Here is a 26126-nt window from a genome sequence, read left to right as displayed (position 1 = left end):
TTATCTTCTAACCCAGCTAGCCCTAAGGCCCACTTCTTGCTCTTTCAGTGGTGTTAGCTTGGAGAAGTTTATACTTTTCAAGAGCCAGAAGTCCCTCTTAGTCTCTGGAAGACTACTGTTCTATTCCAACTCATATTTATTTTTTAATGGGTCCATGTTTTCCCTGAGATGCAATTATGTCTTGCTTAAGGAGCAAGTGTGGAGAGGTTAAATTTTTCTGACATAATCTGTAATCTTCCCTGAATCCTCTCCTGTCCTCTTTTACCAGTTTGGCTAAATGTTTATTTATTTTGTTAATCTTTTGAAACATCTTAGATTTGTATCTTTTCCAAAATTTTTTGTTTTTTAGCTTATCTATTTCTCCTCTATTTTAAAACATCTCACATATTATTCTTATTATAAGTTGGTTTGTATTTTTTTAATTTTTAGGAAATTCATATCTGCTTTATCACTCTTTCCTTTTTCTATTTTGTTATTGTGTGTTTGTGTGTTATAATTTGTGCTTTTTTTTTTTTGCTTCCTGAAGATTGCTTTAGGTGCATTCCATAAATTTCATATTATTATAAAATGCTATTCTTTTATGTCTTTATTTCTTTGAGACAGTCTTTATTTTGGATTTTATTGTAAATCATTATTTCAATCTGCAGCTTTTATTTATGCTCTGTACAATGATTCCCATTTTTATTGAATTATGGGCAGTAAAAGAAATGTTTACTACTCTTGCATTTATTTCCTTTATTTGCAACATATCTTAGGCTCTTATGCATTGCCAATTTTTATAAAAGTTGTACGTGGTTGTGAGGAGTTGGTATATTTTGTGGCAGTATAAGTTGTTAGGATTTCAAAAAGTCTTTTGGTTCCACTTGCTCCAGCAATGTTTTCAATAATCTTTTTTGCTTTTGCTTGATTTTGTATTGATTTTATCTGGAACTTAGAGAGGGACCTTAAGGTTCCTTCTTATTGTTGAGATACTATCTACATGTTTTAATTTAGCTATTTTTCTTTTTAAATTCAGTGTATATGTTTTATATAGATATCTATTTGTCGTTTATTATTCCCTTTATGCACAGTGCAATTGTTTCCTTCTTCTTATGGTGTGAATAATTATTTTTTGATCTGTCTGATAGCTAACTTTCAATTCCAACTTTGGGAAAATCAACTGATCTGTGGTCAATTTTTCTTCTCGTCTCGTATTTCCATTTTGTTCATGTCTTTGCTATTTAAGTATGTTTCATATAGACAAAACATTAGGTTTTTTTCATGTCTTATCCACACTTTATTGTTGTTGGATTGTTTCAATGATTTGCATTGACATCTGGGCAAGTTAAATTTATACTTTTATTTATTTGCGTGTAATATTTTTTCCTGAATTAGGATTTTGAAAAATCTCCTGATGAAAAGATAGTATATATCTCTTCAGTTAATTTTGTTTAATATATATTGAGGTATCTGAGGTAGGAAAAAGGAATGTGATATATTATCATCCTATGACATATTATATTATATTATATTGCTATGTTATATGTTATGTTATGTTAGGTAACATTACATTACATTATTTTGTGTCATTTTATATTCTATTATTCTATTTTATTATATGTTATTTCATCATTGTATAAGAAATCATATGATATATGATATATTATGTTATATAAAATTATATTGTTATATAATATTATATGATATAATATATTATTATATGATATATTGCCATTCTGTAAGAAATGATCGTGGATCACAGCATAGCATTTTCATTCTTTTTGTGGTTGCATGCTAGCATTTTATTTTCCTATCATCCTATGACATGTTATATTATATTGCAATATATTGTATTATACTGTTAAGTTATAAGTTATGTTATATTATGTTACATTATATTACATGACATTATTTTGTTTTAATTTGTATTCTATTATTCTATTTTATTAAATGTAATATCATCATTGTATAAGAAATTCTATGATAGATTATATATTATGTTATATAAAATTATTGTTAAATATCATATAATATATGTTATATCCTATTATTATATGATATTGTCATTCTGTAAGAAATGATCGTGGATCACAGCATAGCATTTTCTTTCTTTTTGTGGTTGCATGGTGGCATTTTATTTTCTTTCTCAGTTTGGTTGGTTTTGATTTGATTTCTTTTGGGCAGTGAGATGATTTAATGCATATGTGTGCATATCTTGGATTTAACATCCATTTCACAATATGTTTCATATATATTGCTTAACTGGTCATATGTGGAGGGAGTGAGGGGAAAGGGAAGAAATTGAAACACAAGGTTTTGCAAGGGTTCGTGTGGCAAAATTGTCTGTGCATAGAGGCATTGTGGGCCTCCTATCCACCAGACCAAAGCATAACATTGACAGGCAGGACCAATAAGAGAAAAGAGATTCTTTTAGACCCTAGATGGTCCTCTCCTCAGAGCAGAACATCATTAGCCAAGGCGGATTGAGTCCGAACTTGCCCATCTGCTCTACTGTCCATTGCACTGGGTAAGCCCTCCTCACTCTCCCTCATCCCCTGCAGTTGGAGTCCAAAGGAATGCTTCTTTGCTGGCTGCCCTTGACATGTGTGAGTGTCTCCTTGTGTCTGTGAGTGGGTGAGTGTGAGTGGGTGTGCGTCTGAGCATGGATGCATGGCAGCATGTGTCTGTGTGTGCTTCTGTGAGCTTCTCAATGTTCTAGGTCTCCAAGGGGCTGCTCATTCCAAGAAGAGGGAATCCCAGGAAAAGTCTGGGATGAGGAAAGAGGGGTCCTGGCCACTGTCATTCTTGGGAGACAAAGGTGTCTTCTCCAAAATTCTTGGATCCTGGGGCGAATCTTCCGAGACTGTCTCTGTGAGAGACATCCAGATTTCCTGTTGCAGACTTTGGGCTTCTTGGGCTCCAGGGGCAGGATGCATTGGCTGGGAGGGCCCAGAGGGGAGACAGTCGCTCCTGGTCCCCTGGGAGTTTTCTGAGAGGCAGCCGGATGCCTCCAGTAGGGAGAAGAGAGCCTCCTCAGGACTGGGCTCATGAGGCATGGCAAGTGGAGAAGTGGGGGGCCCCATGGCCACATCTTCCAAGCTTGGCAGACTCCTGCTGTGGCTGCTGCTGGGAGGGGAGTAAAAGAAAGAATGCAAGGATGGCTGGGGCTGCTGGGGGGCACTCCAGAGGACAGGGATCCCGCTCCTGTTTTCCAGGATAGGAGCCTCTTGCACACCCAGCAGGTGGCCAGGGCCCTCAGAAGCTGCTTCTGAGAAGGTGTAGGGGCTGCACGCTGCAGCTGTAAGAAGCGGGTGCTGGGCTTCTCCATCGGACCTCCCTGAATCCGTTGCCTGGCTGCCTGAAGGAGCAGGAGATAAACGTCTCCTCTTGGGAGCTCCCTCAGCCAGGGCTGCCTCTTCCAGCTCTATTTGCCTCAGAAGGAGCCAGATTTGCTCTTCAACACTTGGCTCTCCGTGGGCTCCAGGGACAGGGTGCAGAGGTAGAGATGGGCGGCTGTCCCCACCGCTGTCCTGGGAGGGTTCTGCCGGCAATGTGGGCTCCTGCAGGAGGTCGAGCAGACCCTCTAGACCGAAGCCATAAGACGCGGCAAGTGGAGCAGTGGAGGTCTGCAGGCTGCTGGGAGTGCAGTCCAAGACCCAGTGCAGGGGCTGCTGGGGCTGCTGCATGGCCCAGCAGGCCGCGGGGATCGCGCTGTTCCCCCCCTGCACAGCGGCCTCTTCTGTTCCCAGCAGGCCGCCAGGGCGCTCAGCAGCTGCTGCTGGGGAGGCTTTGGCGCCGGCTTCTGGAGCCGGCAGCCGCTGGGCCTGGGCTGCTCGCTGGGGCCTCGCTGAGGACATGGCGGGGCTGCCTGAAGGCCCAGGAGACAGACGCCTCTTCTTGGGGGCCCTTTCCCCCGGGGCTGCAGCTTCCGAGTCCGTCAGGGTGCCGCCAGGCCAGATTTCCCGGTCCCGGGCCCGGCGCTCTTGGGGCACTGGCCGTTGGCCGGCGGGGTCCGGAGCCGCCTCTGAGGAGGGGGCGGCGGCGGCTGGTCCCGGCGGCTGCCCGGCGCTCAAGGCTCCTGCCGAGGGCGCGTCTGTGCGGAAGGCCCTGGCATAGGGATTGTGCTCGATTTTGAGGCGGATGAGCTCCCGGTTGCGATAAGCAGTCACGGCAATGAACTCGGTCTCGGGGAAGCTGAAGACGTGGCTCCGGGAGGGGGCGCCCGGCGCTCCCTGGTCTCCACAGGCGACTTCTTCCACGTGGAGCCGGGGCCGGTACCGGTGCTGAGACCGGAGCCGGAGGGCGCGCGGCGCGCTCCGGCCAGCGGGCTCCTCGTTGCTGAGCTTGAGCATTTTAAAGGCGATCTCGCGCCCCATCCAGTGCGCGCCCGTGTTGGGGGAGTCTGGGTGCGCATACACCTGGTTCCCGGGAACGTGGCTCTCTTCGACTCCACTCGGAGCCCAACCGGCCTCCTCATAGCGCCAGTGATGCTGGTCGACGCGCACCATGTCCACAAAGACGCGGTAGCGGGCCCGGGGCTCCATGCCCCGGATGTGGTAAGCCAGGAAGGGGAACATGGCCCGGCCCGGCCTGCTGAGGCGCATTTCGGTCTGCTGCCGATGGAACGTGAGCCACAGGGAATGGTTGCAGAGGACGACCTGGAGCGTTCCGGAGCAAGCGGCGCCGCAGTTCTCCAGGGGAGGCTGCTGGTGCCCCGCCGCCGAGGGCTGCTTTGGCGAGGAGGGATGGGCCCAGACAGGAGAAGGGTCGGGATCCGCGCCCTGCGGGGCGTCAGGAGCACAGCCCATCGGGGGCTGGTTCTCAGTTCCGACGCCTTCCCTGTGGGGCCCCCGGGAGGGGCGGTCCTGTCCGGCGGCACTGGGGCCTGGGGCCTTCTCGGCCAAGGGCATGGCCGCCTGAGGGCCTAGAGGGGCTGAGGGAGTGAGCATCGCTGCTGGACTGGCCACGTCCTCCTTAGGGCCGGTCTGTAGTGTTCTCTTGTCTGTCAATTAAAATCCTTCTCTGGGAGGAGGTTTCTTTTCTTGAAATCCTTTTCTCCCCGAGCAGGCTTCTTCTGGAGCCTCCAGCCAGAGCAGAGCTTGAATCTGGAATCCTCTTCTTCCTCAATCCTGGCTCTGAATCTCCTCGAGCTTCCCTGAAGTTCTCCTGGGAAGTCTTGTCCTTAACCCACTCCAGACTGCTTCCTTACCAACTGCCTTCTCCTTTTATCCTCCCAGAGAATGGGATTGTGGGTACTCCCAGGGGCCTGTGGGAACTCCTACAACCAATGAGCTTGCTCCTTTTAAAGGGCTAAACTCCTTTTCACAAGTCTAAAGGTGTAAACTCCTTTTCAAGGTGTGAACTAAAGATGTGAACCCTGAGCTAGAGAATTGTTAAGGACCGACTTAGCTCCTACTAAGGACCTAACATCTCCCCTTTTCTTTTGATTTAGAGCATAGGGTGATCATGACTTTGAAACCTAAATCCATCAATATGGGAGGTATTACCTATAATTTCAGAAATTACATGAAGGCATAGTATTATGACACATGCTAGAAGTGATGTAACAAATAACATGATGAAATAATCATCAATTGAGAATTTATACATGTCCATAAGCCCATTGTTCATTAGTTCATGTGCCAGAAATCCAATAAATTCCTGCAAGTTTTAAAATCCTACAATAGTCTCATCTTCTTTTTCTTCCATCTAACATTACTAAAGCACTTGGATGAAATTGTAGGTATGAAGTGTATCTTTGGAAATTAAGTTTGGTTTGGAATTGTAGTGTTCACTTAATTCCTCTCCCTACTAATTCCCATTCCTCTAGATCCAATTCTTTTTCCAGAGAAAAACAAGGACATATGACCTGCACAGTTTTTAAAAGTTCAGTGATCTCCTAAAATCACAAGCTTTTCATAACCTTGTCAATGCTCTCTAAACAGTTTCCTTGAACAGAAACAGAAGGCTGTTTTCTAAAAATGGGCCCCATTGTGCTGAAATTCTACTTGAGCTCTTTAAGAAAGTCTCCTTGTTACTCATGCTGATTTCTGGGTCAGTTCCTCAGATCTTACAGGAGATGAGTCAGTCAATAAGCATTTGTTATGTGCTCACTACATGCCAGGGACATTGCCAAGAATTACCCCACCACTTATCTACACTCAAACTTTCAGTAGGGTTAATAATGAAGGGGGGCAATGTGATACATATCAGGCTGCCTGACCTCTGGATCCTATAATCTCATCTTAGAATGAGTCTCTTTAAAGTCCATGAGTTCTATGGCACTTGTTGCTAGCTTCTGATCTGCTCCCCACTCTTGCAGGTAGCTGCCTAAAAATTACCAGCAGGTTCCGGCCTTGATGTTTGCCATGGAGGAAATCAACAGAGACCTTCGACTGTTCCCTAACACTACTCTGTTATTTCACATCTACAACACCTACTGTAAGGATTCCAGGACATTGGAGAGCTCCCTGCAGTAGCTGTCAGGTCAGGGCCTGATCTCCTCTCCAAATTTTAGCTGTAAGAGGCAGGACAAGGCAATAACTGTTAATAGAGGAGCCATGTCTGCTCTTTCTGTCCAGATAAGAACACTACTAGAGCTCTTCAGATTCCCATAGGTATGGAGTCTTGGACATCTCGTACCCCTTTTTTGAAAGTAAACTGATGTTCAAAATCAAACAAGATTAAGGGAAGAAAGGATACTTTTTTTTGTGCTTACTATGTGCCACACGTGTTCTAAGAACTCTAAAATACAGCATTTGACCTTTAGAAGTATGTTGAGAGATTTATTGTTGTTATTAATCTTCCTTTTACTATTTAAGAAATTGTAGCTGAGAGAAATTAATTGACTTGCCCAAGATCACACAGAAAATAAGATTTAGAGTTTTTATTGTTTGTTTTTTTGATGTCTCTAGGCCCAAAAGTCTATCCATTGTGCAACTAGATGCACATAGCTATTACATAATCCAAGAGGATTTGAATTGAGAACTTTCTTATTTGAGTCCAAAATTCTGAGACAAGAAAATAATGAAATCCATCCTCCAATGGCTGGCAGTGTAAGTTTACACTGACACTGGTGCTTAGAAGTTATTATGGTCAAGAAAATTCCTCCTTTGATGGCCAACATTTTGGTCCACTTCGTTCTCTTCTTCCTAGGTCATGTCTTTTAACTTGATCTCTGCTGGGATGTCCTTGCAAAAATTAAAGTCTTTTTATGCATCATAACACCAAGAGATTGGCAAAAAGACTGTACTTATGAAACAGATTTAGTCATTTACTTATTATACATGGTAGAATTTTCGCAAATAATGTAAACTGGAGTGTCTAAATTGAAAGAAAACAAAAACTGATGTTAAGAGAATTTAAACATGAACTCTTTTAATGTTAGAGCTTGTTGTTATTAGCTCACAGGAGGAATGTTGGTACCAACTATTCTTATTAAGAAATGTCATTAAATAACTATTTTAAATATCAATGAACTTTAAGGGGCTAATTGCTATCAAGTAATAATTCAGAGTTGTGAGACACCTGGTGAGGACTAATGAGCAATCCCATTTAAAGACATGTGCAATCTCCCATGATTACCCCTCAGTGGAGAAGTATCCAGTTGTCTTCAGGGAATATGGCCAGCCAGCGAGAAGGGATCAGGAGAGTGAGTCCACGGCCTGCTCACTGGACTGGTAACATTCCTTTAGGTAAATCACTTCACTCACAGGACTCTAGGGAATTATAAACGTCGATGTTGTAGAGAAGGTTCAGACCTGCTTTAATTGCTTTTCAAAGCAACCTTCTGAGGTAGCGGCAACTTTCTCAGCACTGGCTAGATGAGGAAAGTAGGTGGACTGTGTTAAGAGGTCAGTCAATGCTGGATCCTCACTGAATGCATTGTCCTTTTGGGGAAGCTCTGAACTCCCTGTGCCAGGCACGTGGGAAAAGAGTTACTCAAAAATCCTATCTTCCCCCATCCTTTCAGGATACTCATCCCTTGGTTGCCCATGCCACCCGCCCTCCCATTCTAGTATGTGGAAGTGACACAGATGGCAAAGGCCATCCCTAGCCAGAATAAAACCAAGAATTCGCAAAAGAGTACAAGAAACAAAGCGAGGAAGGTTTTTGCAAGGAAATTTTATTGAAGTTTAGCTTTTGTCCATGAGCATAATTTCCCCTAGCATTCCGCCTTTTACTCCCCTTCTTTCTCCTCCCCTCCCCTCCCAGAGGCATCTCTGATGAGCAATGGCTTCTTGTGACAAGCAAAGCAAAGCATGAAAGGGGAAGGGAAAAGCCTGAAAATATGGTCCAGCTCTCAAGGCAACTGGCAAAATCCCATTCACAAGGACTCTGCACTTCTGCCAAGTTCCGCGGTTGGCTCGTCTTCCCTTCTGCCTTGGATGGGCACGACGGTTTTGTGCAGCATTTTGCCCCATGTTCTTGGATGTCTGGCAGGCTCTAGGATCTCTGCCCAGCACGGCACCTTGGGCAATGCTCCCGGCATCGGGAAGTGGCCCCGGGCCTTCCCCAGCTCCAGTCACACGGGCCAAGGTCCGGATAGGAAGAGCAGCTGGGACCCCGCTCTCGCTCCTCCCATGCAGCCCTGCGGCAACCGCTCCCGTGGCACCTCTGGCGCTCGGCTGCGAGCTCGGGACGTCGAAGGGCAGCTTCCCCATCTTGCGATCTGCGAGCTGGGACAGAGCGCCGAGAGGAAGGAGGCGCAAGGACCGCTCCCTCGGAAAGCCCTTCAGCGCCCCTGCTACGTGCCGGACCGGATCCTGCCCCGGCCACCCAGTCTGCCAGTTCGGAGCCGGGAAAGAATGCTCGCGGATCTCGGCCTTCGGGTCTCACTTCCCTCTCCCGCTTTCCTCCCAGCTCCCTCTGGTCCGCACCTAGTTGGCCGCTGTATTCCCCCAAAATGTGAGGGTGGCAGCCACCAGGGGGCATTCTCCGTTCTTGCGATTGGTCTATGAAAGAGAAAAAGAGGGGGATTAAGCAGGTGAGCAGACTTACAAGCTGGCGATCTCAAGAAGGGAACAACCCCCCGGGGCGACCATCGTCTTTTCAAAGCAAAGAAGGCCACGTCCCTGTGGATCCTGGGGAATGACTTTCCCAAAGTTGAAAAAGAGCCCCGAAACTTCCCCAGCTTTGGAGGCCTCCTGCAGTTCTCCCGCCGCTCCCGCCCGATCCTCATCATGGACAACACTGGAGACAGCCTCGCTGCCATCCCCGTGGCTGCGATCGGCCCTGGGATCCCCGCTGCTGGGGTGCCGGCCGTCGCTGTGCTCAGAACTGGCCGCATCCGCGTGGTCACTGCCATTGCCTTTCTTCTCCTGGGTTTGGGGGGTGGGTAGGCGTTCCGGGCACAAGGGGCATCTCCCACGTCTTTCAAATGTCCCCCCACAAACCGGGAGCCGAAGGAAGTGAACGGAATTCTTCCTCCGCATTCTGTCCCCTGGCTCTCATTTCTTCACGCCTTGACTCAGACCTGGCGGCGGCACCTGTGGCTGAGCTGGGGCTGGAGGGGCGGGCTGGACCATCTGCAGCCAGGGATGGCGAGTCCTTCTCTTTCTTTCTTTCTTTTTTCTTTTTTTTTTTTTTAATTTTTATAATTATAACATTTTCTTTGACAGTACATATTCATAGGTAATTTTTTTTTTTTTACATTATCGCTTGTACTCCCTTCTGTTCCGGATTTTTCCCCTCTTTCCCTCCACCCCCTCCCCTAGATGGCAGGCATTCCCATACATATTAAATATCTTATAATATATCCTATATATGTGCAGAACCGAATTTTGTTGTTGTTGTTGCAAAGGAAGAATGGTATTCAGAAGCTAAAAATAATCTGGGAAGGAAAACAAAACAAAACAAAACAAAACAAAACAATGCTCTCAGTTTACAATCATTTCCCAGTGTCCCTTTTTTGGGTGTAGCTGATTCTGTCCATCATTGATCAATTGGAATTGGATTAGCTCTTCTCTATGTTGAAGAAATCCACTTCCATCAGAATACATCTTCATACAGTATCATTGTTGAAGTGTATAATGATCTTCTGGTTCTGCTCGTTTCACTCAGCATCAGTTGATGTAAGTCTCTCCAAGCCTCTCTGTATTCCTCCTCTTGGTCATTTCTTACAGAACAATAATATTCCATAACATTCATATAACATAATTTACCCAACCATTCTCCAATGGATGGACATCCATTCATTTTCCAGTTTCTAGCCACTACAAAAAGGGCTGCCACAAACATTTTGGCACATACAGGTCCCTTTCCCTTCTTTAGTATTTCCTTGGGATATAAGCCCAGGAGTAGCACTGCTGGGTCAAAGGGTATGCACAGGTTGATAACTTTTGGGGCATAATTCCAGATTGCCCTCCAGAATGGTTGGATTCTTTCACAACTCCACTAACAATGTATTAGTGTCCGAGTTTTCCCACATCCCCTCCAACATTCATCATTATTTTTCCCTGTCATCTTAGCCAATCTGACAGGTGTGTAATGATATCTCAGAGTTGTCTTAATTTGCATTTCTCTGATCAATAGTGATTTTGAACACTCTTTCATATGAGTGGAAATAGTTTCAATTTCATCATCTGAAAATTGTCTGTTCATATCCTTTGACCATTTATCAATTGGAGAATGGCTTGATTTCTTATAAATTAAAGTCGATTCTCTGTATATTTTGGAGATGAGGCCTTTATCAGAACCTTTACCTGTAAAAATGTTTTCCCAATTTGTTACTTCTCTTCTAATCTTGTTTGCATTAGTTTTGCTTGTGCAGAAACTTTTTAATTTGGTGTAATCAAAATGTTCTATTTTATGATCAATAATGGTCTCTAGTTCTCCCTTGGACACAAACTCCTTCCTAATACACAAGTCTGACAGGTAGACTATCCCATGTTCCTCCAATTTATTTATGATTTCGTTCTTTATGCCTAAATCTTGGACCCATTTTGATCTTATCTTAGTATGTGGTGTTAAATGTGGGTCCATGCCTAGTGTCTGCCATACTAATTTCCAGTTTTCCCAGCAGTTTTTGTCAAATAATGAATTCTTATCCCAAAAGTTGGGATGTTTGGGTTTATCAAACACTAGATTGCTGTTTTTATTCACTATCTTGCCCTGTGAACCTAAACTATTCCACTGATCAACTGGTATATTTCTTAGCCAATACCAAATGGTTTTGGTGACTGTTGCTTTATAATATAGTTCTAGATCAGGTACAGCTAGACCACCTTCATTTAATTTTTTTCCCATTACTTCCCTTAAAATTCTCGACCTTTTGTTGTTCCATATGAATTCTGTTGTTATTTTTTCTAGGTCATTAAAATAGTTTCTTGGGAGTCTGATTGTTATAGCATTAAATAAATAAGTTAGTTTAGGGAGTATTCTCACCTTTATTATATTTGCTCCGCCTATCCTAGAGCACTGAATGTCTTTCCAATTATTTAAATCTGACTTTATTTTTGTGTCAAGTGTTTCGTAATTTTGCTCAAATAATTCCTGACTCTCCTTTGGTAGATATATTCCCAAATATTTTGTACTATCAACCGTTATTTTGAATAGAATTTCTCTTTGTATCTCTTGCTGTTGGATTGTGTTCCTAATGTATAAAAATGCTGAGGATTTATGTGGATTCATTTTGTATCCTGCAACTTTGCTAAAACTCTGAATTATTTCTAATCCCTCTTTCTTCTTAAAGGCTTGGTTTTAATATAACCTAGGTAATACTCAGAGCTGGGCTCTCTTTCAAACTCTGCCTTCCTTACAATGAGTTCTGCCAGCAGTTTGAAAATGAAATGCCTCTGGAATCTTATGAAGGGTCATTTGAAAATGGCACATAGATAAGTAAGGCAACCAAAAAGTGCATGAAGACAAAAGAGATGAAAAAAGTAGAAGGGAAATATAGATAGCAAGTGAAAGGGCAAATAGGCAAGAAAGCAAGCAAACTAAAATGGAGACAGAAAAAAGCAAAACTAAATGGAGACAGAAAGGAGTACACTTTCTTCTCAGCAGTTCATGGAACCTATACAAAAACTGACCATATATTAGGACATAAAAACCTCAAAATCAAATGCAGTAAGGCAGAAATAGTAAATGCATCCTTTGGAGACCACGATGCAATCAAAATTACATTCAATAAAAAGCCAGGGGAAAATAGACCAAAAATAATGGGAAAAGAAATCATCTCATACTAAAGAATGAATGGGTGAAACAGCAAATCATGGACATAATTAATAACTTCACCCAAGAATATGACAATAATGAGACATCATTCCAAAATGTATGGGGTACAGCCAAAGCAGTAATAAGGGGAAATTTCATATCTCTAGAGGCCTACCTGCATCAAATAGAGAAAGAGAAGGTAAATGAATTGGGCTTACAACTAAAAATGCTAGAAAAGGCACAAATTATACCCCCCCCCAGACAAACACAAAACTTCAAATTCTAAAAATAAAAGGAGAGATTAATAAAATGGAAAATTAAAAAAAACTATTGAATTAATTAATAAAACTGAGTTGGTTCTATGAGAAAACCAACAAAATAGACAAACCCTTAGGAAATCTGAATAAAAAAAGGAAAGAGGAAAAACAAATTGTTAGACTTAAAAATGAAAGGGGAGAATTTGCCACGAATGAAGAGGAAATTATAACAATAATTAGGAGTTACTTTGCCCGATTGTCTGCCAATAAATTTGATAACTTAAATGAAAAGGCAGAATACCTTCAAAAATACAACTTGCCCAGATTAACAGAGGAAGAAGTAAATAGTCTTAATAGTCCTATTTCAGAAAAAGAAATAGAACAAGCTATTAACAGCTCTCAGAAAAAATCCCCAGGACCAGATGGATTTACGTGTGAATTCTAGCAAACATTTAAAGAACAATTAACTCCATCACTATATAAACTATTTGAAAAAATAGGGATTGAAGGAGTCCTACGAAATTCCTTTTGTGACACAGACATGGTACTGATCCCTAAACCAGGGAGGTTGAAAACAGAGAAAGAAAAATAGAGACCAATCTCCCTAATGAATATTGATGCTAAAATCTTAAATAAAATATTAGCCAAAAGACTACAGAAAATCATCGCTAGGATAATACACGATGACCAAGTCGGACTTATACCAGGAATTAAGGGCTGGTTCAATATTAGGAAAAATATTAGCATAATTGACTATATCAATAATCAAATTAACAAAAACCATATGATCATCTTAATAGATGCAGAAAAAACATCTGATAAAATCCAACATCCATTCCTACTAAAAACACCTGAGAGTATAAGAATAAATGGACTGTTCCTCAAAATAATCAGGAGCATATATTTAAAACTGGCAGTAAACAGCATAAGTAATGGTGATAAAATGGAATGTTTCCCAGTAAGATCAAAAGTGGAATAAGGTTGCCCACTATCACCATTGCTATTCAATATTGTATTAAAAACTCTAGCCTGGGCAATAAGAGTCGAGAAAGAGATTAAAGGAAGTAGAGTAAGTAATGAGGAAACCAAACTATCACTCTTTGCAAATGATATGATGGTATCCTTAGAGAACCCCAAAGATTTGGCTAAAAAGCTATTAGAAATAATTCATAACTTTAGCAAAGTGGCAGGACACAAAATAAATCCATAAAAATCCTCAGCATTTTTATGCATTACCAACAAAATCCAACAGCAAGAGATACAAAGAGAAATTCCATTCAAAATAACGGTCGATAATATAAAATATTTGGGAATCTTTCTACCAAAGGAAAGTCAGGAATTATATGGGCAAAATTACAAAACACTTGCCACAAAAATAAAGTCAGAATTAAATAATTGGAAAAATATGAAGTGCTCTTGGATAGGCTGAGTGAATATAATAAAGATGACAATATTCCCTAACTAATCTATTTATTTAGTGCTATACCAATCAGACTCCCAAGAAACTATTTTAATGACCTAGAAAATATAACAGCAAAATTCATATGGAAGAACAAGAGGTTGAGAATTTCAAGGGAATTAATGAAAAAAAAAAATCAAATGAGGATGGCCTAGCTGTACGGAATCTAAAACTATATTATAAAGCAGCAGTCACTAAAACCATTTGGTATTGGCTAGTTGATCAGTGGAATAGGTGAGGTTTACTGGACAAAATAGTGAATAAATATAGCAATCAAGTGTTTGACAAACCCCCAAATCCTCACTTTTGGGATAAGAATTCACTATTTGACAAAAACTGCTGGGAAAACTGGAAATTAGTATGGCAGAAACTAAGCATGGACTCACACTTAACACCATATACTAAGATAAGATCAAAATGGGTCCATGATTTAGGCATAAAGAATGAGATCCTAAATAAATTGAAGGAATATAGGATAATTAACCTCAAAGACTTGTGGAGGAGGAAGGAAATTCTGACCAAAAGAGAACTAGAGATCATTACTGATCACAAAATAGAAAATTTTGATTACATCAAGTTAAAAAGCTTTTGCGCAAACAAAGCTAATGCAAACAAGATAAAAAGGGAAGTAACAAACTGGGAAAACCTTTTTAGAGTTAAAGATTCTGATAAAGGCCTCATATACGGAGAATTGACTCTATAAGAAATCTAGCCATTCTCCAATTAATAAATAGTCAAAGGATATGAACAGACAATTTTCAGATGATGAAATTGAAACTATTTCCACTCATATGAAAGATTCAAATCACTACTGATCAGAGAAATGCAAATTAAAACAACTCTGAGATACCACTACATACCTGTCAGATTGGCCAAGATGACAGAAAAAAATAATGATGAATGTTAGAAGGGATGTGGGAAAACTGGGACACTGATGTGTTGTTGGTGGAGATGTGAAACATTCTGGAGAGCAATCTGGAATTATGCCCCAAAAGTTATCAACCTGTGCATACCCTTTGATCCAGCAGTGCTACTACAGGGCTTATATTCCAAAGAAATACTAAAGAGGGGAAAGGGACCCATATGTGCTAAAATGTTTGTGGCAGCCCTTTTTGTAGTGGATAGAAATTGGAAAATGAATGGATGCCCATCAATTGGAGAATGGTTGGGTAAATTATGATATGTGAATGTTATGGAATATTATTGTTCTGTAAGAAATGACCAGCAGGATGAATACAGAGAGGCTTGGAGAGACTTACATGAACTGATGCTGAGTGAAATGAGCAGAACCAGGAGATCATTATACACTTCAACAACAATACTGCATGAGGATATATTCTGATGAAAAGGGATATTTTCAATAAAGAGAAGATTTAACTCAGATATGATTGATCAATGATGGACAGAATCAGCTACACCCAGAGAAGGAACACTGGGAAATGAGTGTAAACTGTTTGCATATTTGTTTTTCTTCCTAGGTTATTTTTACTTTCTGAATCCAATTCTTCCATTGTAACAACAACAAAAAATTCAGTTCCACATACATATATTGTATCTAGAATATGCTATAACATATTTAATATGTATGGGAATGCCTGCCATCTAGTTGAGGGGGTGGTGGGAAGGCGGGGAAAATTGGGAACAGAAGGGAGTGCAAGGGATAATGTTGTAAAAAAAATTACCTATGCATATGTACTTTCAAAAAATGTTACATTTATAAAATTCATACTAAAAGAAGGCTAGGCAAGAAAAAAAAGAAAAATATATCAATTGTTCATGGTTTGGCCAAGGTAATTCAATAAAAATGACAATTCTGTCTAAATTGATCGACTTATACAATGCCATACTAATCAAGTTGCCAAAAATATTTTATAAAACTGGAAAAAATAACAAAATTAATCTGAAAGACAAAATGCCAAAAACATAAAGGGAATGTTACTTAGCAGTACCAAAACCAAAAGTACATTAAAAAGCAGCCATCCTCAAAGCCATTTAATACTGGCTAAGAAACAGAGTGGTGGATCAGTGGAATAAATTAAAAACATCCAACATAATCATCAAGGCCTACAGTAATCTGGTATTTCATAAACCACCACACTTCAGCTTCTGGAAGAACTTACTATTTTAAAAAATTGCTGGGCAAACTTGAAAATAATATGCCAGAAACTCAACATAAACATATATCACACCTCACACTGTAGCGAGCTGTCGTCTCTAGAAGCTGCTGGATCGCTCTCTGGGAAGAGATCTGCTGTGTCTACTCAAATCTTTAAGACAGATTCTTCTTCCTGTAGTGAACCGTTGTCTCCAGGTAGTTGCTGTTAACTCTTGTCCAAAGAAGTGACTTCCCTTCCTGCAGAGAGCCCCGTCAAGCCTGATGCAATGCAGAGTCTTTCTCTTGAATCCTGGCTCTGAATCTCCTCCAGCTCTTATCCTTCTCCAGGCCGATCTGCTCTGCGCCCAGTGCTGTCCTCTCTTTTATTCTCCCAGAGAATGGGCGTGGGATAATGCAAGGGCTTCTGGGAAGAACCACCTCAGCCAATGAGCTTGCCCCCTCTTATCAAGTCAACCTGAGTTCTCACCTTGTAACTATCCAGACAACCTCAGTTCTCACTTAGTAATCCTAACATCACACCACAATTAGAATAAAATGGGTACATGAGAGGTACAATATTGAGGATGATACTATAAAATATTAGTATTATTACTATCTTTTCATGTAATTTTAGCCAATCTGACAGGTGCGAGGTGGCACCCAGAATTGTTTTAATTTACATTTTTCTGATCAATATTGGTTTTCAGCATTTTTATATGAGTATAAATGGCTTCAATTTTGTCATCTGAAAAGGGTCTATTGATATTCTTTGACCATTTATCAACTGGGGAATGATTTGTATTATTATAAACTTGGCACAGTTCTTCATATATTTTAGAAATGAGACATTTATAAGAAATATTGGCTATAAAGATTATCTCCAGTTTTGTATTTTCCTTTTAATTTTGTTTCCATTGCTTTTGTGTATACACAACCTTTTTAATTTAATGTAATCAAAGTTGTCCATTTTTGCTTTTCATCATATTCTCTAGTCCTTCTTTGGTCATAAATTACTCCCTTCTCCAAAGATTTAATAGGTAAACAATCCCTTGTTATTCTATTATTTTATGGTATCATCCTTTATAACCAAATCATGTCTCCATTTTGACTTTTTCTGCATGGAGTGTAAGATGCGGATTTATGTTGATGCTCTAACATATTGCTTTCCAGCATTTTTTGTCAAATACTGAATTCTTTTTTAAATTAATTTTATAATTATAAATTTTTGACAGTATGTATACATGAGTAATTTTTTTAATTAACATTATCCCTTGCATTCATTTTTCCAAAGTTTCCCCTCCCTCCCTCCATTCTGTCTCCTAGATGACAGGCAAAACCATACCTTTTACATGTGTTACAGTATATCCTAGATACAATATATGTGTGTAAATCCAATTTTCTTGTTAAACGTTAAGTATTGGATTACGAAGGTATAAGCAACCTGGTTAGCTAGATAGTAGTGTCAACAGTTTACATTCAATTCCCAATGTTCCTATTATATTAGAAATGCTAGCCTTAGCAAATACTGAATTCTTATTACAGAAGCGAGATTGTGGGGATTTATCAAATATTATATTGCCATAGGCCTTGATTTTTCTGTCATGTGCATCTAATCTATTCCACTGAACTACCACTCTATTTCTTAGCTAGTACCCAATGGTTTTGATGACTAGTGTTTTATAATGTAAATTTAGGTTTGGTACTGATAAGCCACCATCTTTTGTTTTTGTTTTCACATTCATTTTTTTTAATGTTTTTGAGCTTTTGTTCTTCAGATGAATTTTGTCATCTTTTACAAGTTCCATAAATTAGTGTTATGACTGTTTGATTGGTATGGCTCTGAACAAGTAGACAAATTTCGGTGGAATTGTCAATTTTATTATATTAGCTTAGCCTAGCTATGAACAATTAATATTTTCCAATTATTTGTTTGAGAATTGTTTTGTAGTTGTGTTCATAAAGTTCTTGGATTTATCTTGGCAGGTAGACGCCCAAGTATTTTATTTTGTCTGTAGTAATTTTAAATGCAATGTCTCCTTTTATCTCTTGCTGGTGGGCTTTGTCAGTAATATATAGAAATGCTGATAATTTGGGTAGGTTTTTTTTATGTCCTGCAACTTTGCTAAAGCTGTTAAACGTTCCAAGAAGATTGCTGGATTGTTTTACAAGATTCTTTAAGAATATCATAATCATTTGCACAGTGCTCAATTTATTTCCTCATTGCCTATTTTAATTTTTGCATTTCTTTTTCTTTCCTTATTGCTAAAACTGCGATTTGTAGTACAGTGCTGAATAATAGTAATGATAATAGGCATCTTTGTTTCACTTGTGATCTTATTGGAAAACAGCCAGACTTCTCTCCATTTCAAATATTTGTTGCTGTAGATTTTAGAAGGATACTGCTTATTATTTTAAGGAAATCTTCCTTTATCCCTATATTCTGTAGTGCTTTAATAGCAATGATGCTGTCTTTTGTCTAAAGCTTACTTTTTATCTATTGAAGTAATAATATGATTTCTTTTGGTGTTGTTATGGATTATAGTCAATTATGGTATTAATATTCCTGATATTGAACCATCCCTACATTCCTGGTAAAAGCCCCAGTTGGTCATAGTGTATTCTTCTGGTGATAAGTTGCTGTAATCACTTTGCTAATGTTGCCTTTAAATTTTTTGCATCCTTATTCATTAGGGAGAGTGGTCTGTAATTTTCTTTCTCTCTTTTGACCCTTCCTGATTTAGGTATCAGAGGCATATTTGCATCACAGAAGTAATTTGGAAGTCCTTTTTCTTTACCTATTTTTCCAATTAACATAGTATTGGGATTAATTGGGCTTTAAATGTTTGGTAGAATTAACTTGTAAATCCATCTGGCTCTGGAGACTTTTTCATTAATGACTTGTTCAATTTCTTATTCTAAAACGAGGCTATTTAAATGCTTTATTTCCTTTCTGCTAACCTGGGGAATTTATGTTTTTGCAAATATTCATCCATTTAGTCTCAATTGTAAGACTTTCTGCCATACAGGTGGGCAAAATAGCTCCTAATTAGTGCTTTAATTTCGTTTTCATTGGTAGTAAATTCACCTTTTACATTTTTGATGCTAGTGCTTTGGTTTTCTTATTTCCTTTATCTCAGGAAATTTAAAATAAGAGGTTTATCCATTTTGTTAGTTTTTTTTTCCATAAAACCACCCGCTTTGGTTATTAGTTCAATAGTTTACTTAGTTTCAATTTCATCAACCTCTCCTTGAGTTTCAGAATTTCTAATTTGGTATTTAACTTGTGGTTTTTAATTTGTTCTTTTTCGAGTTTTTTGATTGCATGCATTGTTCATCGATGCACTCTTCCTGTATTTTATTCATATAGCTATTTAGAGACATAAAACTTGCCCTGAGAACTGCTTTGAGTGTGCCCCATGTACACTCTGTATCCTACAGAGTTCACTACCCAAAAAGCAAGAACGAGTTTTGTCCGGGTTAGTTTGGAAGTATTCCATGAGCTCAGCAACAAGGTGAGGGGAACCCAAGCAGAATCTATGGAATGGAGAGTTCCTAGAGCCCTGTGACAAGAAGGTGGTCTAAGCACTGACATCAAAGCAGTTCCATAAGCCCTTGAAAGAAGAATCACATCTGGACCATTCTACTGAGATCCAAGAAAGTCTTGCCCACACTATTGATCTGAAGAGCTCAATGTAACGTAGAAAGTTTCTGCTGGGCAAACCAAAGAAATCTCTTAATGCCATCATGGAAATATTTTGTTTTGGGAGAAGTTCAGGAGCCAAAGTCCTTAAGAGGATAGTGACATCACAGTAAGTCCAAGAGAAATAAAGCCTTTTCTCCAAGCTTTAGAGTAAAAAACTATTGCAGGGACTTTAGTAACATGAAATAAAGGAAATGAAATAAGATACAGGATGAAAAGTCTAGAAAGGTAAAAGTGGCAAGGAAAACAGATAATTTATAACTGACCATGGAAAACCTCACTCAATGCCTTGATAGCTAGAATGGGTCCGAGAATAGCAATTTGATAAGATAACAAGAAATATCCAAACAAAATGAAAAAAGAAAAAAAATAAAATTTAAGAAATATAAAAAACAACTGATATGGAAAATATACAAAAGTCAATTTAAGATTTATCAGACTATGTGAGTATAATGATCAGAAAAATTTCTGTATAAGAAACAGACATCAAAAGAAAGATGCAAAGACAAATTTATTTAATAGGAAGGACATATTTGGAGAAGCATGATTTATATGTTAATAGGATGAGATAAAACAAATAAAATCTCAGAAATATGATGTCATTAAGGGTCATATAAAAAAGTATAAATGGTTTGGGCCAGTCAGTCAATAAACATTTATTAAACCCCTACAATGTACCAGGTACTGTTCTAAGTATTAGAGATACAAATGTGAAAAATAAAGATAGCCCTGTCGTCAAGGAGCTAACAATCTTTTGAATTTAAAAAAAAAAAAAAAAAAACTTTAAGAAGAAAAAGAAAAGGTTGCTATGTACATAGTGGAACATAAGAGGATTCAAAATGTGAGACATCCATTTCCATTTCAAGAGTCTAAATAATAAATTCTACACACTGGGCTCAGACCTGTCCATGTTTGCTTCCTTGTACCTTTCCTTTTGTTTTCTGCTGTGTACTTTTTACTTTGTTCTCTTTCCTTCCTCCTCCAACTCCCTGAAGAAAACTACAATTAAGCACAGATATCTATGTCTATATACATATACTTATAGATATCTAGAATCATACATTCCTATGCATTTCTGTAAGATTATACTATGCATGTTTGTTCTCTGTTTTTCTGAAGGTGGGTAACATCATGTTTCCTAAGAACAAGTCTTTCCATGTCTTTCTAATTCTACCAATTCATCATCGCCTCTACCACAATAATATGCCAACCTAATCTTTCTAGTTTTTTAAATAGTCTATAACAATATTGATTAATAAAGCAGACCTATAATGTGTTTTCCCTATTATTTTCTTTTAATTAAGACTATTTTAGCTTTGACTTTATTTGAAATCAACGATTACTTTCTTTTCTTAAAAAAAGTTAAATTCTGCTACTCGTGATTGTTAAGGTTTTATGTATCTTTTATTTCCTGAGTGGAAACTCTGAACTCTGAGTGAGGTATAAGCCCAGAGGGCTCCTGCTGACAACAACTGGTTTGGCTCCCTATCTCCCCTAAGGGATCTTGGCCTTCCTGGGAAGTCATGGGGCAATGACAACCTGTGTTGTGATTGAAGCAGAATGATACCAGGAGGTGAAGAGTCATCTATATACAATATTGTTTATATGGTTCCATTTCAGCAGTATATACTTAGCACATGCAGTGTTGCTTTGCTTATATAAGGGTATTAGGGTATACATGGGTGAAAGAATTTGGAATAAACGGACTTCATGTTTGACTATCCACGTGAGTCTCGCCTCATTACTTCTTTTTTATGAAAAAGCCTCAGGCTGGTACCAAGGTCCTTTAGTCTGGACACAACCAATATTAATGCAAAATTTTAAAGGAAAATATTAGCAAGGAAGTCACTACAACATATCACAAAGATCGTACATCATGACAAAGTGTATTTTATACAAAAATTCAAGGCTATTTCAATATTTTTAAAATTGTACAAATATAATTGAGCACATCATTAACCAAATCAACACAATTTGTAATTTATCTAAATAGACAAAAAAAAAGTCCTTGCAAGATACAACACCAATTTCTATTAAAACTATTAGGAAGCACAAGAAAAATGAACCTTTTCTTAAACTAATAAGTAGTATCTATCTGAAGCCAAGAACAAGCATTATACTGCCTAACAGAAACATAAAAGAAGGGTAGAAGAGAAAGGGGGAAATACTGAGAAAGAAGGTAAATTAAGGGAGGCAGTGATCAGAAAGGGAACAGATTTTGAGGTAAGGAGTAAGATTAAAAAATGGAAAAAGATAATAGAAGAGAATGGGATGGAATGGAATACACCATTTATAATCATAAGTGTAGATGTGAATTGAATGAAGTCACCCATTAAATGGGTATAGCAGATTGAATTGCCACAGAAATTCTGACAACAAGTTTTTTTCTTAAGATTCACTTGAAATAAAAAGACACAGAGGTGAGATTTGTACTGGCAATAAAGTTATTCAGTACTGTATTAGAAATGTTAGTTTTTGCAATAAGAGAAAAAAAGAGATTAAAGGAATTAGAATAGGTGAGGAGGAAACCAAATTATCACTCTTTGCAGATGATATGAAGATATACTTAGAAAATCAACTAAAAACTACTAGTAATAATTCACAATTTTAACCAAATTGCATGACCCAACATCAGCATTTTAATATATTACCAACAAACAAAATCCAGCAGCAAGAAATATAAAGAGAAATTTCATTTGAAATAATTGTGGAAAATATAAAATATTTGGGAGTCTACCTGTAGAGCCACAACTCTAGAGAAGGAGGCTTGAAATAAGGATACTTACAACAAGATGTTTATTTAGTGGAATTGATGAGATATTAGTTCTCTACTTTACATATCCTCATTACTTAGCATGGTGATGTTGCTATGAATTGGGAATTTAAGGGCTGAGAGACTAAAGGTGTAAACTAAAGGTGTAAACTCCTTTTCAAGGTGTGAACTAAAGATGTGAACCCTGAGCTAGAGAATTGTTAAGGACTGACTTAGCTCCTACTAAGGACCTAACATCTCCCCTTTTCTTTTGATTTAGAGCATAGGGTGGTCATGACTTTGAAACCTAAATCCATCAATATGGGAGGTATTACCTATAATTACAGAAATTACATGAAGGCATAGTATTATGACACATGCTAGAAGTGATGTAACAAATAACATGATGAAATAATCATCAATTGAGAATTTATACATGTCCATAAGCCCATTGTCCATTAGTTCATGTGCCAGAAATCCAATAAATTCCTGCAAGTTTTAAAATCCTACAATAGTCTCATCTTCTTTTTCTTTCATCTAACATTACTAAAGCACTTGGATGAAATTGTAGGTATGAAGTGTATCTTTGGAAATTAAGTTTGGTTTGGAATTGTAGTGTTCACTTAATTCCTCTCCCTATTAATTCCCATTCCTCTAGATCCAGTTCTTTTTCCAGAGAAAAACAAGGACATATGACCTGCACAGTTTTTAAAAGTTCAGTGATCTCCTAAAATCACAAGCTTTTCATAACCTTGTCAATGCTCTCTAAACAGTTTCCTTGAACAGAAACAGAAGACTGTTTTCTAAAAATGGGCCTCATTGTGCTGAAATTCTAATTGAGCTCTTTAAGAAAGTTTCCTTGTTACTCATGCTGATTTCTGGGTCAGTTCCTCAGATCTCCCAGGCGATCAGTCAGTCAATAAGCATTTGTTATGTACTTAGTACCTGCCAGAGACATTGCCAAGAATTCCCCCACCACTTATCTACACTCAAACATTCAAGAGTGTTAATAATGGAGGGGGTAATTGATGTAAAAAGGAGGTGTTTGTGATACATATCAGGCTGCCTGAGCTCTGGACCCTATAATCTAATCTTAGAATGAGTCTCTTTGAAGTTCATGAGTTATATGGAACTTGTTGCTAGCTTCTGATCTGCTCCCCACTCCTGCAGGTGGCTGTACAAAAATTATCTGCAGGTTCTGGCCCTGTTGTTTGGTGTGGAGTAGATCTACAGAGACCCTCGGCTGTTCCCTAACATTACCCAGTTGTTTCACATCTACAACACCTACTATAAGGATTCCAGGACATTGGAGAGCTCCCTGCAGTGGCTGTCAGGTCAGGGCCTGACCTCCACTCCAAATTTTAGCTGTGAGAGGCAGGACAAGGTAATAGCTATTATTGGAGGAGCCATGTCTGCTCTTTCTGTCCAGATAGGGACACTACTGGAGCTCTACAGATTCCCACAGATAAGAGTCTGTGACAACTTGTACCCCCTTTTTTAAAGAAAACATGTCCAAAATCAAACAAGATAAAGGGAAGAAACCATACTTTTATTTTGTGCTGACTATGTGCTATACGTGTTCTAAGAGCTTTAAAATACAGCATTTGACCTTTAGAAGTATGTTGGGAGGTAAGTGCCGTTATTATTCTTCCTTTCACTGTTCAAAAAATTGTAGCTAAGAGAAATTAATTGACTTGCCCAAAATCACACAGAAAACAAGATTAAGGATTTTTGAAGTTTAAATTTAAATTTTTTAATTTAAATTTAAAATTTGAATTTAAAATCTGCTACCAAACAAAGAAAAAAGGACAATTGATCACTTTTAACAACAATTTATTTAAAATCAATTTCCCCCATGGAAGATCTATTAAGAGCACCAATTTAGAGTTAAGAAGTACAAGAATTGCAATTGGTCACAGCTAGTCACAGATGCAAAAGGATATCTAATCACTAAGGCTTATTAACAGTCCTAATGATCAATGGGAGAGACTCATTGAAAATGGTATCTACAAACTAGATCAGCTGTCCAAATAGGATTTCTTTACCACACTACATTTGGCAATCCCAAAATTACACTAATCTTTCTTCTCCTTTAATAAAGTAGGAACATGTCAGTACAGAAACAAATGCAAATTCCACTTTCACATGAACAGAGTTTTTGTGTATGTTTCAGATTAAAAAAAAAAAAAGTTAAAGTTCATTTCCCATTTGGAAGAAAAAGAAATGTTACCAACAGTTGAAATTGATAAAACTTTAATGTTGACTTCGTTATTAAAATGGGAAAAAAAAGGATTAAACATACACCATACACTATCTGACCTAACACTGACTCTCTAGAGAATACAAAAACAAAAACAATAACTAACCCCGAGGATTTTTTCTGCTTTACAAAATCTCAGTTGCAGGGAAACTAGATTCTTGACTTAGTTTTTAAAGCTAATTCAAAATCTTCCTTTGTAAGTGTCCAGGTATCTGGCGAATTTCTTCTTCTAAACCAACTTCCATCTATTTCCACATTCGTTACAGAAAACATGTGTTGTCATAGGTTCATAAGGACTTAGGGTGTGAAACTGGGTCTAGGTACCGTTCTTCTTGGTACATTTGCCACATCGAAATAGTTCCGTTTGGGTCCCACCCGTCCGGGCCATTTGATGTATTCTAATAGCTTCTTTGGTCAGGTTTCTGCGCATCTCTTTAAGTTCCTCACTAGCCATTTCTACTGCAGTCATTCTAGCAAAGGAATCTGGAGGTATGTTCCCACACAGTCCGTTTTTCCTTAAGTTTGGCTTCTTTGCATCCTTGAGATTTGGTGTTCTCCTTCGTATCCTGTTTTGATACTTCATGTCCCTGTTCCGTATCTCCTGATATACAGCTTCCTCAATCTGAGCGCCCAGTTCTTCTACATCGGCGCCAATAGCGAAGTAGTCACCTCCAGTTCTGAGGGCTGCAGCAAGCAACTCTCGGCACTTGATGGGAACCGAATCTGAAGTGCTTGGTGCCCGGGGGAAAGCTTTAATGAAGGAATCAGAAGCCTTTGTCTCTTCCTTTGCTTTGCTCCTGCAGCTCCTTTCTGGTTTTGCCTCAGGCCTGCATTGGGAAGAGTGAGCAGGTCCCTTTTTTGGTTTCTTCAGTCTTGGAGGGCCCAGAGACCGACTTCTTCCAGCGTGAGACCAGAGACTTGGCTAATGATGTGACTTGTTCATCTGTGCTCTGCTTGCGCACAGTATTTACCGATATTCCAATTTTTGTGGACCTCAATAATTCCAGAGTCATGGGAACGTCTTGAAGTTCCTTTAGTAAATCCAGTGACCCGGCCGTGTTCTTGTTCTGCACCATCTTATCTATCTTCTTGGCTGTGGGAAGGATCTCCACCTCCATGGCTCGGGTGCTTTTTCCAACCCCACTCTCGCCCACACCCCGAGGAGATGGGACACGGGACAAGCGGGAGCAAGAGGGTGATGTCAAAAGAGAAAGCGTGGGAGAGGTGCAGCAGTCCCAGAATGTCAAGAAGAGACACCCACCGAGAACCAAGGCCCAGGGCCCTCTCAGCCACAAATAAAGACCGGGCTTGGGGACTGCTCCTCTCAGGCGCGGGGGACTGCTCCTCCCAGGCACAGACAGCGGATGGAGCGGGCTGGACTTTGGAGAAGTATACTTGAAGGTACTGTCTTCTTGCTTCCCTTCCTGGAAAGGGACTGAGGTTGCTGCCCCCAGCCTGCATGTCTTTC

At 39.3% G+C, this 26126-nt stretch overlaps 1 pseudogene; it reads right to left on the bottom strand.

Annotated features, from left to right (window-relative positions):
- Positions 1–24887: 24887 nt before the first annotated feature.
- On the bottom strand, positions 24888–25776 carry LOC141562684 (transcription elongation factor A protein 1 pseudogene; annotated as a pseudogene).
- Positions 25777–26126: the final 350 nt, after the last annotated feature.

The sequence above is a fragment of the Sminthopsis crassicaudata genome, chromosome 3 (genome assembly GCF_048593235.1).
Source record: "Sminthopsis crassicaudata isolate SCR6 chromosome 3, ASM4859323v1, whole genome shotgun sequence".
Taxonomy (NCBI): Eukaryota; Metazoa; Chordata; class Mammalia; order Dasyuromorphia; family Dasyuridae; genus Sminthopsis; species Sminthopsis crassicaudata.
This window is presented reverse-complemented; position numbering and strand designations above follow the sequence as displayed.